General features: G+C 32.8%; 1 long non-coding RNA gene and 1 pseudogene across 1 annotated transcript; both read right to left on the bottom strand.

The window, feature by feature from the left end:
* Positions 1–1,207: 1,207 nt before the first annotated feature.
* Positions 1,208–9,218, bottom strand: LOC134276574 (dehydrogenase/reductase SDR family member 1-like; annotated as a pseudogene).
* Positions 9,219–10,891: 1,673 nt separating this feature from the next.
* LOC134276584 (uncharacterized) lies at positions 10,892–12,631 on the bottom strand. The gene is made up of 3 exons (XR_009994082.1): positions 12,330–12,631; positions 11,508–11,676; positions 10,892–11,321 (listed from the first exon to the last, which is right to left on the bottom strand). It is a non-coding gene; the product is annotated as an uncharacterized LOC134276584 (long non-coding RNA).
* Positions 12,632–13,230: the final 599 nt, after the last annotated feature.

Consider the following 13,230-nt stretch of genomic DNA (forward strand, 5'->3'; position numbering starts at 1 on the left):
AAAAAAAAGTTTTTCATCAGTAGAAGTGATTAGTCACAGGAAGGTGGACGTGCTTAACAAAGTTGTATTCGAGGTCTTTTATCCTGTTTATACAGTGTTCGTTTAATTGTTGTCCCTCGTTTCTGATTTTCCTCCCACCATAAACGTTTCTGCTTTCTCTTCCTCCTTCATCATGTCTGCATCCTCCTCCCAAAGTTTCTTTCTTTTGCTCCTTTACTGTATCTTTCTTCTTTTTCACAGTTTTTGAATTTTGCTCCTCATGCACTTTGTCTAATTTTCTTTAAGTTTTCTAAGATTTTAATTTTTGCTAGTCCGAAAAATCTTACGTTGTCCAGGCTTTTTTACGATATTTTACGTGCATAATATCGTATCAAAATCGCGAAAAGAGCCTGGAAAACGTCAGATTTTTTTGACTAGATTTTTCCTTGTCCAGTTTTTTCTATCACAGTTTCTGAATCTTGCTCCTCATTCAGTTTGACCAATTTTTTTCCTCATCTTTTTTGTTAAATCTTTTCTCCTTATTTGCTTTGTTTATTGTTTTGGATTTTTGCTCACCATTCTCTTTGAAATTTTTTTCTTCTCGTTTACTTTGTCCATTTTTTTTCTCATTCGCTTAGCACGAAAGTGAGGACCAGAGAGGAGAGGCATATACAATTCATAATCTGATATAATTTTCACAGTAGATATAGTTAGACGATGTAGAAGTGTTGAAGCTGCTTATACAAGATTTGCCACATGCTCACAAGTCGGTACTCACTCTTATATGCACTTATAACTCATATATAGTTATAGCCCCTCCTGGTCTGCAAATTTTTTTGGAGTTTCGAATAGGAAAAAAATGGACTTGCAATTATATTTGTAGGGGAGAGGGGTACGTGTATCTTTTTGTTGGCTCAGTGCTCTCAGTATCTCAACACTGATGATGTTTAATACTTGTATTCTACAGTATAAGGAAAATAACACATTTCAAGTTGCGTTTCTTTTAATCGACTTCACAACAAATAACACGAACCATTGAATTGACTTTGTAAAAAGTAATTCAAAGTATATATTCACAAATACGTATATCTGGAAAGAAGCGTGTAAATCGATCGGTGAACTTATATACCCGTTTCTGTATTTTGTAAAAATCCTGTGTATTTTTCGGCTAAATTTTTATTATTCACAATTTGTACTTTGGCACCACAAGTAGTCAGAAGAACACAGCACCTCTTTCATATCAAAATTTGCTTCCTTTCAAAGCGAACATCCAGTAAGGCATTCTCAAGAAGTTTGGAAGCCATCTTTGCATCCAGGCAGTGTTCGGATTGCGCGCCATCAACCAGTTAATTTGTCTCATACTGTCTATAACACGACCTATTTATAGGAAAGAAAACAAGCCTTTGAAATAAATGCTGGTTAAAGGTCATTAAACTCCACAACTTCGATTATTTGTCGAAATTTTGCAAATGAAATCTTCAAACAAATAAATGAGGTTAATAAACTTTGTAATTAAAGAAATTGAATTTATAATCAGTTCTAGTAATCAATTGATGAGGTTACTTACCATCAATGTCCCGTAAATTGTACTCTTGTCCTAGCTCAGGAGTCATCAGCACTTTTCCAGATTTGCTCATCACGTTTGGGTCTAGAAGTAAAATTTCTTCTTGATAAATATCGTTCAAGGACAATCAAACTGTGAACATTTCATGCAACATGCATTACCGTTTGCAAGAGCTACTATGCACTTCCCGGCGTATTCAACAGATTCAGCGCCTTCGAACATCTTCTTTTGTCGTGCCTTAAAAACGCAAGAAAAGAATACTGATTGATTGATTGATTGTATACTGTTTAACGTCCCTCTCCAGAATATTTCACTGATATGGAGACGTCACCATTGCCGGTGAAGGGCTGCAAATTTGGGCCTATGCTCGGCACTCAGGGCCATTGAGCAGGGAGGGATCTTTATCGTGCCACACCTGCTGTGACACGGGGTCTCGGTTTATACGGTCTCATTCGAAGGACCGCCCCATTTAGTTGCCTTTTACGACAATCAAGGGGGTACTGAGGACCTATTCTAACCCGGATCCCCACGGGATAAAAAAGAATATTGACAATGTTACTACAACGTCGACATGCAATGAGATGATGTTTTAAAGATTCTTACACTCGTGCTGGTTTGAAGCATTTGGTCCACGTGTTCTGTCATGACTGGTCCCGGCCATAGACTGACCACGGCCACGTTATGTTTCCTAAGTTCTACTCCACAATCCGCCGCCATTCTGTCCAGCTACAGAGTACAAGAAACGTGCCCGATCCCTTTGACATATTGTCAATAAAATATGTTCAAATCAAATCACAAGAAACGTGTTTTTATACAAACTTATTATACCGAATTTATACCGAATTAAAGGGATTGTTTTATTATTTTTACATAGATTGACAAAGCTAAATTTGAAAATAATGGGAACAAGGCACAAGTTTTCTCTCTTTAACACGTAGAGACTAAAGATCAAACTAAATTAATTAAGCTCTTTAATGTATTTGTGTTTCCTTTATATTGATGTAATTTAAGATTTACTTATTCAAAATACTACATTTATTTTTGACAAACATATTCAAGAATTTTTAATATAAAGTAGATCCAATTCATGGCATTTAATTAGTTTGTTACGTCTCATCAATTACAGAACATTAGAAAAATATTAATACAAGTTGAAGTATTTTTTTTTTAATCAAGATATATACACTGTATTAGCTAAAATTGTGAAATCATTACTATTTTTGTTTTACAGAGAATAATTTCCATTTTAAGAAACATCAAGTGGATATGCATTTCAGATCCTATACTATTAGTAAATAGTAACTCAAGTCTTTATGCTGATATTCTTAATCATGTGATCAAGTTTGAGCCAATCAGAGAACTTGGAATATATGATAAAAATAATATCATAATACATTTGTATATTTTAGATTACATGTACTTTACTTCTATCACAGTTTTTGGTGTATTCTCTACATATTTTTTTTTAATTGCAAATAATTTTCTTTTCTTTTTTATATGAATTTATATAAAAATATAATATATTTATTTAATTTAACAAATATATATGTACATGTATTAAAAGTTGACGTTAAAAAATTTTTATAGATTTATGAGTTTAGATACTGCCTCGTAGTGTTTTACGTAGAAGTATTTTAAAGATCTTTATTGTATCCTTTTATATTGTGATTCAGTTAAGCTATCAATAGCATCTTTAACAAGTTTGAAAGTCAAAATTTTACAAGAAGGTAATTATCCAGTTTTTTATACCCATCATGTTGACCTATATACCAAAAAGCACAATCAAATGTATGCAAAATTTATATATAAAACTAGAGGTACTGTGAGCAATGAGCTCACTAAATAATACACTCCGCCTCCTATATGAATATAACGGCATTCCACCTTTTGCAATGGGAAACCAAAAATATGTGGGATCAAAAAGTGAAATAGGAGGTGTACAATGAATTTTAAAATGTAATAAAGATTCTGTGAAAGTCTCATTTAATTTCATTCAGTGGCAAAAGAGGATGGAGTTGCAGATAAGAGATGGGTACCCCAAAGTGTAACAGACGGACTGACGGACATCCCAATTATATATATCCTCCCACTTTTCAAGCGGGGGTATAAAAAGAACTCACTGCTTATTCCTATGAAATATGCCACGTTAAAAAGGTATGCCAGACCCCCTGCAGAAGATATGTTGACTATAAGTCCCTGTTTTCTTGGAACCATCATTTTTGCAGCAAGCACTGTGCATATGTAGTGGTTTCTTCATTTGTAAAATATAAATCCAATGCAAATTTTTTAATAAGATATTCGTGTGCACTTTTTATGAATATATTTAGAGAAAAATCATATATGTACCTTAAGCCCACATTGTTAACCGTATCCATATTGACAAAGGTTGCTCCCAGAAAGGTTTTCTTTAAAAGCAAATCATTTTCAGAAATTGCCTGCAACAAACATATAAAAGCTTTTTTACTATAAGTTTTATCAAATGCGGCGAAAAACTTGATTTTGTGCAAACTCACATTTACAGTGTGCATAAGCATTGTTAACGAGAACGTCAAGTCGGCCATTTTGTTAACAGATTTCACTCTCTCAAAGAATGCAGCAATGTCCTCGTCTTTTGAGTGATCGCATTGTACTGGGATGCATTTTTCCCTTGATTCAATCTAGAAAGAAAAACTTTTTTAAAATGTTGTAAATGAATTTGACACAATGTCCTAATTTAATTACCGAGGGTGTTGCAGTTCTTTTGTTATTTTCACAAATGTGTAAAGATTTGTAAAGAAGTTTAATTATGGCTTTAAAACCAGGTGGTAATTTTTTTCAAAACCTGAGTATATAAAGCTGATTTTAACAGACCTGTATTAGAGGTGCATACTTTCACTTCTAATTTGCCATAAAATGATGTGAAAATTAGTCTTATGGCAAAATGAATCAGATTTTCCGTTTTTTGAATAGGGAATCCCCATTGTTCTGAAAAAGTGCCTCCTTGAAACAAAATAATTTTGATATATACGCAAAGAGGCAGAAATTATCTTCAAAACTGCCATTTCCGATTTTGGTTTCAAAGGGGCACATTTTTGAAAAAAAACACAAAAATTGAATAAAAACTATTCTACAAACGAAATGCAAAGTATGTACATTAAATAAGACTGAAAGCATCGTGTCCTAAATGGTCTAGTGGATATGATGGTTGGTTACCAATTCGTCCATTTACAAGAGAATGGGTTCGGGTCCTGTTTGGATCATTTTTGCATATATATTTTTTTCTATTTTTTTCCATATGTAATGGTATAGCAATGAAATTATATATTTTTTGAAAGAGTGAGAATGTCAAGAAGTAAATTGAGCAATAATGCAGGATAAAATTGTTTTCTTTGATATGCTGTGATTAAAACTGATACTTTATTTAGTTTTGTCTTGGAAAACAAAGTTACTGTATTGTTTAAATAATTTTTTTTACATACTGTAGTTATTGCAATTTTGAATAATGCTGGGACTCTTAGTAACCAAAATTTGATTTGAAACAAATGAAATGTCTTGGATGTAGCACCAACAGTATGATTATGGGACGCAGTTTTATTTCACGAAAATATTTTCGCACGATGTCTACAGTTTATCTTTCAAAATGCTGCTTTAGCTATTGTGCTTTTTGTTGTTCCAACCTTTTTCGTGCAAAATGACGAAAGTGTTTTGCTGTATCAAGCAGGAAATACCCGCCGTAAACATAGTCCTCTACGTAGCTGTATCTATATTTAGACATAACGAGGGTATTTAAATGACCTTCTCGATATATAGGGAATAATCGCGAGTTTCTGCAACACCCTCTTTTGTTAATTGCTAAAACGTCGTCATTATACCTTGATGTTGAATCGAAGGCCACAGTAAGAACTTTTCAAATGTATGTATGAATTTAAAAGAAATTCTGCTTTAAATGAATATAATAACAGGACTGCTTTTAAACAGTGCACAATTAGAACCCATTGGGATTCCAACAGATTTTATAGTTTAAAAAAATAATTAACCATAATTTAACTTTCAGAAATGCATACACTGCGAAAAGTTTCAAAAACAGGTACATTCAAATAATTTTTTTCTGAAAGTGCATCTAGGAAAATTGTAAAAAGCCATGGTTTAAATTTAAATATGAAGTTTATTATGAATATAAAATGTCACTTAGACTGTGCCTGAAAAGTGTTTTTTTTATTAGCATTTAAATGTTATGTTAGGAAACCCCCTGCTATAGTACAAGATTTGTGCATTTCTGAGCTGTGCACAGATATAAGCTGGGCATTTTTAACCGAGAACAATACGTTAACATTATCAGATAGCAAGGAGACAGTATAACTGATTGACGGTAAAACATGTGATTCTTACCTCGCTTGCAGTTTCTGTCAGGGATCCGCCTAGAGGGTCCCTCAATGGTGGTGTGCGCGAGAGTTCTTCCGAAAAAAATATATTGTCTAAGGACTGTCGGACTAAATAAAGTATGATTCGCCCTAAAATGTATCCATGTATTAAAATTCCTTTTACAGAAAGAGAAGGCAATCATTTTGGATATTTTTGGCAAACAAGCCGTATGTATTATAGAGAAGATTAAGAGAATGAAATAGATGTAGCAATAATTGAGAAAAGTTATGTGTTTGTAAAGTTTGCAATCCAACAGGAAATTTCATTTTTCAAGGAAAACTCCTTTAACAGTCATATTTTAGAAATACATTTGGTTGAAATTTGTTTTTACACCAAACATGCATATTTTGGTGACCGTGTTTATAAAGTCCTTTGCCACAAGATATATCTTTTCAATGCTATTTTATATATTTGTTTACTTTAAAGATTCACAACTGATAGATTTTTAAAACTTACCTGTAATATATACAGTGGCCCCCGCCTCGAATTCCCCTTCTCTTATCGTTTATGTCTATCCCTTTCCCTATCCCCCGGGGAGGCACCGGTCATTTGTTCTAAGATTCTTCCCGAGAGCGACATATCTATAGAAATTCATTTCAGACTGGAAGTGTAAATTCCTTCAATATAACAGCGTGCCCGGACGTTTGTCGAGAGTTTATCTTTCCCGTATATGGACAACTTCCAAATTTCAGTCATTTATGGATGGATATTTAAATCAAAAATTGAAATATATTGTCTACGAGCTATGAATATTTGTTTTTTTTTTGTGTTGTGTGTGTTTTTTTTTGTTTTTATGCTTTTGAAATACTTTGAAATTACAGTTTTTGCACTGTTTAAAAGATCTATGCTTTTGATATAATAATATTTGTTGTTTTGTAAATATTAGTTCCTATCTTGAATGGATGGATTTTATGTTGTTAACTGATGTTAAATGGTTATCCTATCAGGAGCAAAACTCGTTTAGTATACTTACGAACACAGATATAGCGAACGCACGGATATAGCCAATTTATTTTGGATCCCCAGTGATATCAATTAATGAATTCCTCACATGGATATAACGAATTACGGATATAACGAAGTTATATCAAAAGTCCCAGTGACCTCGTTATAACCGAAATTCATGATATTTGTAACCAATTTTCTTAACCTACTGTTTTCCAAAACAAAGTTAACTTATTTCTCTTATACATGTAGTTTACATGGATTGATTATTCAATTTAATCTGAAATTTCTCAAAAAGGACTGACAAAGAGAATTGTCTGTATTTTTTTATTGTGAGTTTTATTATTACAGTTTCAACAATAAAGTTATAATGTCAGCAGTATTGAACGCAAGGATTTTACATGTAAGGATTGTTTGTGGGAATAAACTATGAATAGGTCCTGAGCACAAACAATGACAAGTCAGATCTTCTGCTTTTTCACTCAGTATCATCGTTTTAACCGTTACTTTGCTGGGATATGAAAATTAATATATAGAGAATGGGAGAATTGCTTTCTCGGAAATCCTTCGCCTCTAACTTAGTCGAAAGGTACTGATCACGGCTTTCTATTGCATTTGTATCTCACATTTACACCATTGTCATTTTGCAAAGTTATAAGTAATCTAAGGTGCTGTACATCAGAAGTTTGTCTGCACGGCTTAACAATCTAAAACACTGAAACACTTCGATCTACTCACTATTTGTAGCATTCACCTCACAAACTCTAGTTGATGTCAAAAATGCATTCGTGTTTGAGCATACTATAGATGGTTAAGCCTTTCAAATTTCCGATGTAAAAGCACTTAGATTACTTTTATTTTTCTTTGCAATAGCATTTGTGTGAAAGTGAATTGCAAAAAAAAAAAAAAAATGTAAGTGGTTCACGTCTGAATTAAGTTAATGAATTCGACCCTCTCCACCTTTGGCGAATTCAACAAAATAAGCTTAAGGACAGATGATACCAAAACATTTGAACGCCTGAATTGGTACATATATTTGGTCAATTTTTTGTTGTAAATGATGCGAATAATAAATTTCTTAATTATTAAAAAACTTTCTGCAATGTTCAAAATTCAACCTTTCTGTAGCCATTCTTATTATTATATGCAACTTTTTGTCACTTTAAATCCCATTGTTGTTAAAATTTGAGTGAAAAATTAAAATTTATTCGGTTAAACTTTTTCTATTTTGAAAACATTTGATAAAAGTTTGTATCATCTTTCCTTAAGCAGGATGAGTTAATTTTGCTTGTAAGTCTCGTTATATAATATGTATTTTAATTTTTAAAGGAACTTGGATTAAATTCTACAAGTGGTTATTCAACTTGTACTCATAGCTCCCTCTCTAAGGAGGAAATTCTTCAAAATCATGTCAGTTTTTAATATTTTTATTTTTTGATACGCCAAACAACCAAAATGCATTTGTAGCACCATGTCTATGTTAGATTCCGAAACTTCATAAAATCCTTACACACAAATATTCCATAAAGTGTTCTACAAAGCCTCTTTTATTACTCTTCACTGAGATATTAAAAAAAGTGAAGGAGAAACCTTAAGAATACTTTGTAACAATATATTCAGGAAGTGGTGCAAATCAGATGTAGATACTAAAAAATCAACACCCACAAATATTTACCAAAATCAATAACTTAAGATTTTACGACTTTTCAACTTTATATATACAACTTATACCCAAGATAATTTAGTCTTTGACATCAATGTGACAGCTGCTTTTTAAAAAAATTTGGAACTCTTTTTCTTACCTTGTCATTGGTCGTTTGCAAATTTACTTTGTTAAAAGACTATCTGCATGATTGTACACATAAGTACTCTGAAGTTTATATTAAAAAGATGTTCGAGTTTCTGATTGACAGTATCTATGTGGTTTTGGGAGACTAGGTCTTCTAACAATCAACTGGAATTACCATGGGTACCAATTTCCCCCCATTATCAGCAGACCTATTTTTGTATTCATACGAAGCAGAATTTGATCGAAATCTTTTACGTAAAAAGAAGAAAACACTTGCTGTGGCCTTCATCTCGACAATTAGATATATCAACGGCAAATGAAGCAAGGATATCAGCAGTCTCGTTTAAAGTCATCACTTTGTAAGTTCTATGGTCGATACAATGACCTTGTCAGCAAATACAATCTGTCATTAAGTCAAATGTTGACTGACTTTTCACACTGATTGCTAGGCCATTATTTACGCACTGGGTTGTCGATGGATTTTCCCGAACATGACAAGGAGCACATGGTGGGTGTGACAGGTCGATTGGGGGTTCCCATTACTCAATTGCACCTGATCCCACCTCTGATGTTTTGGAGGTCCGTGTCTGCTCACAATCTCCTATGCAGAGTTGTCTTTCGTTCCTCTCTCAGACACCTCTGCAATGGGCTCAGGTCAAGATTTTTGACATAACGTATACAAAGTAATATTTGCAGGATTGTTTCAAATTAAATTAAAAGTTCTGGATTAGTTTAGTAAATATCTATTTGAAAAGTCAGACATAAACATATAAATTGAATTATAATGAATTAAAACACTATATTCTCGTGTTTATCACTGTGATATACGCGAGCCAACGGCAGAGGTGAATGTATGAGCCGATGATAGAGAGTGGTCTGCTCCGCTCCTATTTTGTAATTTATATATGACTTTTGAGCTCGAATACTGTTCGTTATCTCCAAATATTTCATTTTAAAGATCCTTCATAGGAAAGTAAAAACCTATGGTCATTGTCAAAGCAAAAAATTATTAAATACATTCGTATGTCTAGAAATCATTATACCGGTATTATGTTCTTACGGTACCACTCAAATATTAACGAAAGCCAAACAAAAGACAAGATTTTTGTATATTTTTATTTCACCACACACAAACACCCATCCACCTACCCATATAGTAGGCAGAAGTACTTGAGGTGCTTTTCCATTTAAAATATTTGACATGGAATTGCAGGATATGTATATATCTAATTTTTTTAAAAAAAATCAGAAATACTAGTATTGTACATTGTATTACATTTTGATTCTGAACACATTCGTAAATACATATGTAAAGGATAATTAATAATTATTCGTGACTAGAAATAGTCATGGAAAGACATGGTAGTATATGATACTAGTGTGCTATACTTAAAGTCGATGCCAAATTCATTATTGACACGGCTATCATTTTGGGGAAAACATTTCAACATGTGATACAAATGGCCAATATAAGTCACATTCTTCACCTGAGCATTTTGGCTGGAGCTAGAAAAGCATAGCGCTTCATTAATATAAACTGTAATGAAGCTTTCACGCAAGTTCCACCTTACCTGGCACAGTAGTATTGAAAAGAAAATGTTAAATATTAAAGGTGTCATTAAATTTTTACAAATATTTTTTATCCCCTTCAAAGAAGTCTTGTTCTTGCATTTGAACAAATTTGAATTCCTTTCACACAAGGATGCAAGTTTGATTGAAACTGGCATTTTTGTGGTTGAGAAGAAGTCAGAAAATATCAAATATTCACAAACAATAAACTCAATATACAACACACTCCGGGCACCCGATCGATCAGAAAAAAATCAACTAAGCTTTTCAACTACTAAAAAAACTAGAGGTACTGTGAGCAATGAGCTCTCTAAATGATACCCCCCGCCTCCCATATGAATATATTGGCAGTATCCATGTTTTGCTCTGGAAAATCCAAAATATATGTCAGATCAAAAAGTAAAATAGGAGGTGCACAATGGCAATATGTAATAAAGATTCTGTGAAAGTTTCATTAAATTTCCTTCAGTGGTATGAGAGGAGTTGCGGATAAGAGATGGGTACCCCAAAGCGTAACAGACGGACGGACGGACAGACGGAAGGACGGACGGACAGACGGACGGACGGACGGACAGACGTACAGACGGACGGAAATACCGATTACTATATACCCTCCCGCTTTTCAAGCGGGGGGTATAATGAAATTTTTAGTAAAAGTAACATAAGATTTAAAATAACATCCCTATAGTGCCAATAGTGGAGAGGCATAATAAGAATAGTGTTTATATCAGCTAATTAATCAGTTAGAAAAGAAACCAGGTTTAAAAGTTGAAACCTTTAACATTTACAATATTTGTCATTCACAAGCTACAATTTCAAACCAAGTCGATCACATATTCGCTTTCAGCCTCTCTAGAATAGTAGGTACTGCTCACAGCGTACCCATGTAGCATTAGGACTGTTTTGTTTTAAATCCTTTATATTACGTTTCTGATATCGATTACACCCTCGTCTTCAGTTTAGCATCGTGTTTTGGAAGAAAATCCGTCGCATCAACAATACAGTTATTTTTTCTGAAGTGAGTCAACATAGGCTCCAAAACAGTTTGTTCACATGACATCAGATTCTTATTCCCTGAAATGTGACATATTATATATAAAATAACATGATATGTAAAATATATATAAATGATTTGATATGTATTATATATGAAGTTTATTTTTTTGAAAAAAAATTAGTTTAAATTACAAAAATATTCAAATTGAAGCAATTCATTTAATAAACACATTTTTAAAGAGAAAGGGATTTTTTGAAGCCCACCTATTAAAATAAGTCCTTTACGTGCTCTTGTTAAAGCAACATTAATCTGGTGAGCATCAGTGATGAATCCCAGATTTTCTTTACACCATCCATCCGTTGGCTGAGGTTCAATTCTGTACTCCGGATGGACCTCACACCAAACTGAATATGACGTAATCCCACTCACCACCTTAAAAAGCGAATTTGTATTATTTATAAGACAAAATTCAAAATGGTAACTTTTTTGGATAATAAAGTTAAAAAATAGTATATAGATCTAAATCAAAATGATAGATCTTAAAGAATTTTATACAATAAAAAACATAAAAACAAGCTTGACTTAGAACAATATCGACATGTTTCATATAATTGTACATATAATATCAAATGATCGAGACTGGCAGATTTGCGCTCGATTACTTTTAATCAAAATAGCGTACACTTTTTCTCCATCGAGATCATTGAATTTTGGGTGGGGGGAATTATCATCTTTTTGACGTAATAACTAATTTAAGCGTGATGGCTGAAGAAAAATATGTAAATAAATGTTTTGAAGTATGTATACCTCCCTGGCTTAGAACATTATTATTGATTTCCCAACCAATATACTGTAAAATCACTATTTTCTTGAGTGAAGACTTTCAAGGTTTGCAAAAAAATTATTGATATGTGGGGATTTCATTTCGAGGTTGGAAAAGTGTTGAGTAATAATGCAATTTAAATTTTACATTTCGTGGTGGTCATGATTTCGAGGGTCTCTCCTTACCTAGAAAACAGCGAAAATTAACCCCCTATGAAAATTAGTGATTTCACAGTACCCTTTTCTGTGAAAAGTGCCATTACCTTGACTTGCTACAACTGTATTGACATTGCAGAAATCAATCTTTCTCTTTCTTAATGCCAGTCGTATTTGTTGACACTGTGCATTGTACTGTGACATTATGTTTATACTCTCCCAGTTAATTTTCTCCGTTTTAACCAGGTAAGAGAATATGGATACCTGTAGAAAAGAAAGCAGAATGATTATAAATATGAAAATCTGAATACAATATGCATTGTATATGATTGAAGTAACTAGAAGAAATTAAAGTACCTAATATGTATAAAAATTGTGCAATTTCATCCAAAGTCTGAATACCTATTAGTTTTATTTCTAAATTTGTTTGTTGATCAACTCTGAATTGGAAAATGCATACTAGGTGTTTTTATTCGTATTTCCTGAATTATCATTAGAATTTACTAATTTTCCCTACATAATATGCTTAACTTTAGAGATGAAGCTTGAAGAATTATTAGTGGAGAAAAATTCAGAGACATTTTTGTGAGCATTTTTGAAATAGTCAATGCCTGGTTTTCAGATTCAGAGGATCAGAGTACCTTAAAAATAACACTACAACTTCTTTCAATAAACGTGTATAATTATATCGTTAAACTTTCTTCATGCGCCAAATAATATAGTCCTTGAACCAAGGCCTTTATGTTTCTGGCGTAGGAAAATATAAGCCAATTTTTTGCATTTATTCTATTTAAAAGCACATTCTGAATATGTTAGTCATTTATTTCATTATTTCATAACTTGTTTGTCTGGCGTCAGACAGTACTAGATTTAGCCAAGGCTTGTGGGTCAAGTCTTTCAGTAGAACTATTGTGATACATCTTGGAAACTTAATTCATATTATTCTATCTCAACCATGGGGATTAATAGTACCATGCTAAACACCCAAACAAACCAAAGCATTGGACC

Source organism: Saccostrea cucullata, unplaced genomic scaffold, assembly GCF_032062105.1.
Source record: "Saccostrea cucullata isolate Sc308-1 unplaced genomic scaffold, CSIRO_AGI_Scuc_v1 ctg12699, whole genome shotgun sequence".
In the NCBI taxonomy this organism is placed as follows: Eukaryota; Metazoa; Mollusca; class Bivalvia; order Ostreida; family Ostreidae; genus Saccostrea; species Saccostrea cuccullata.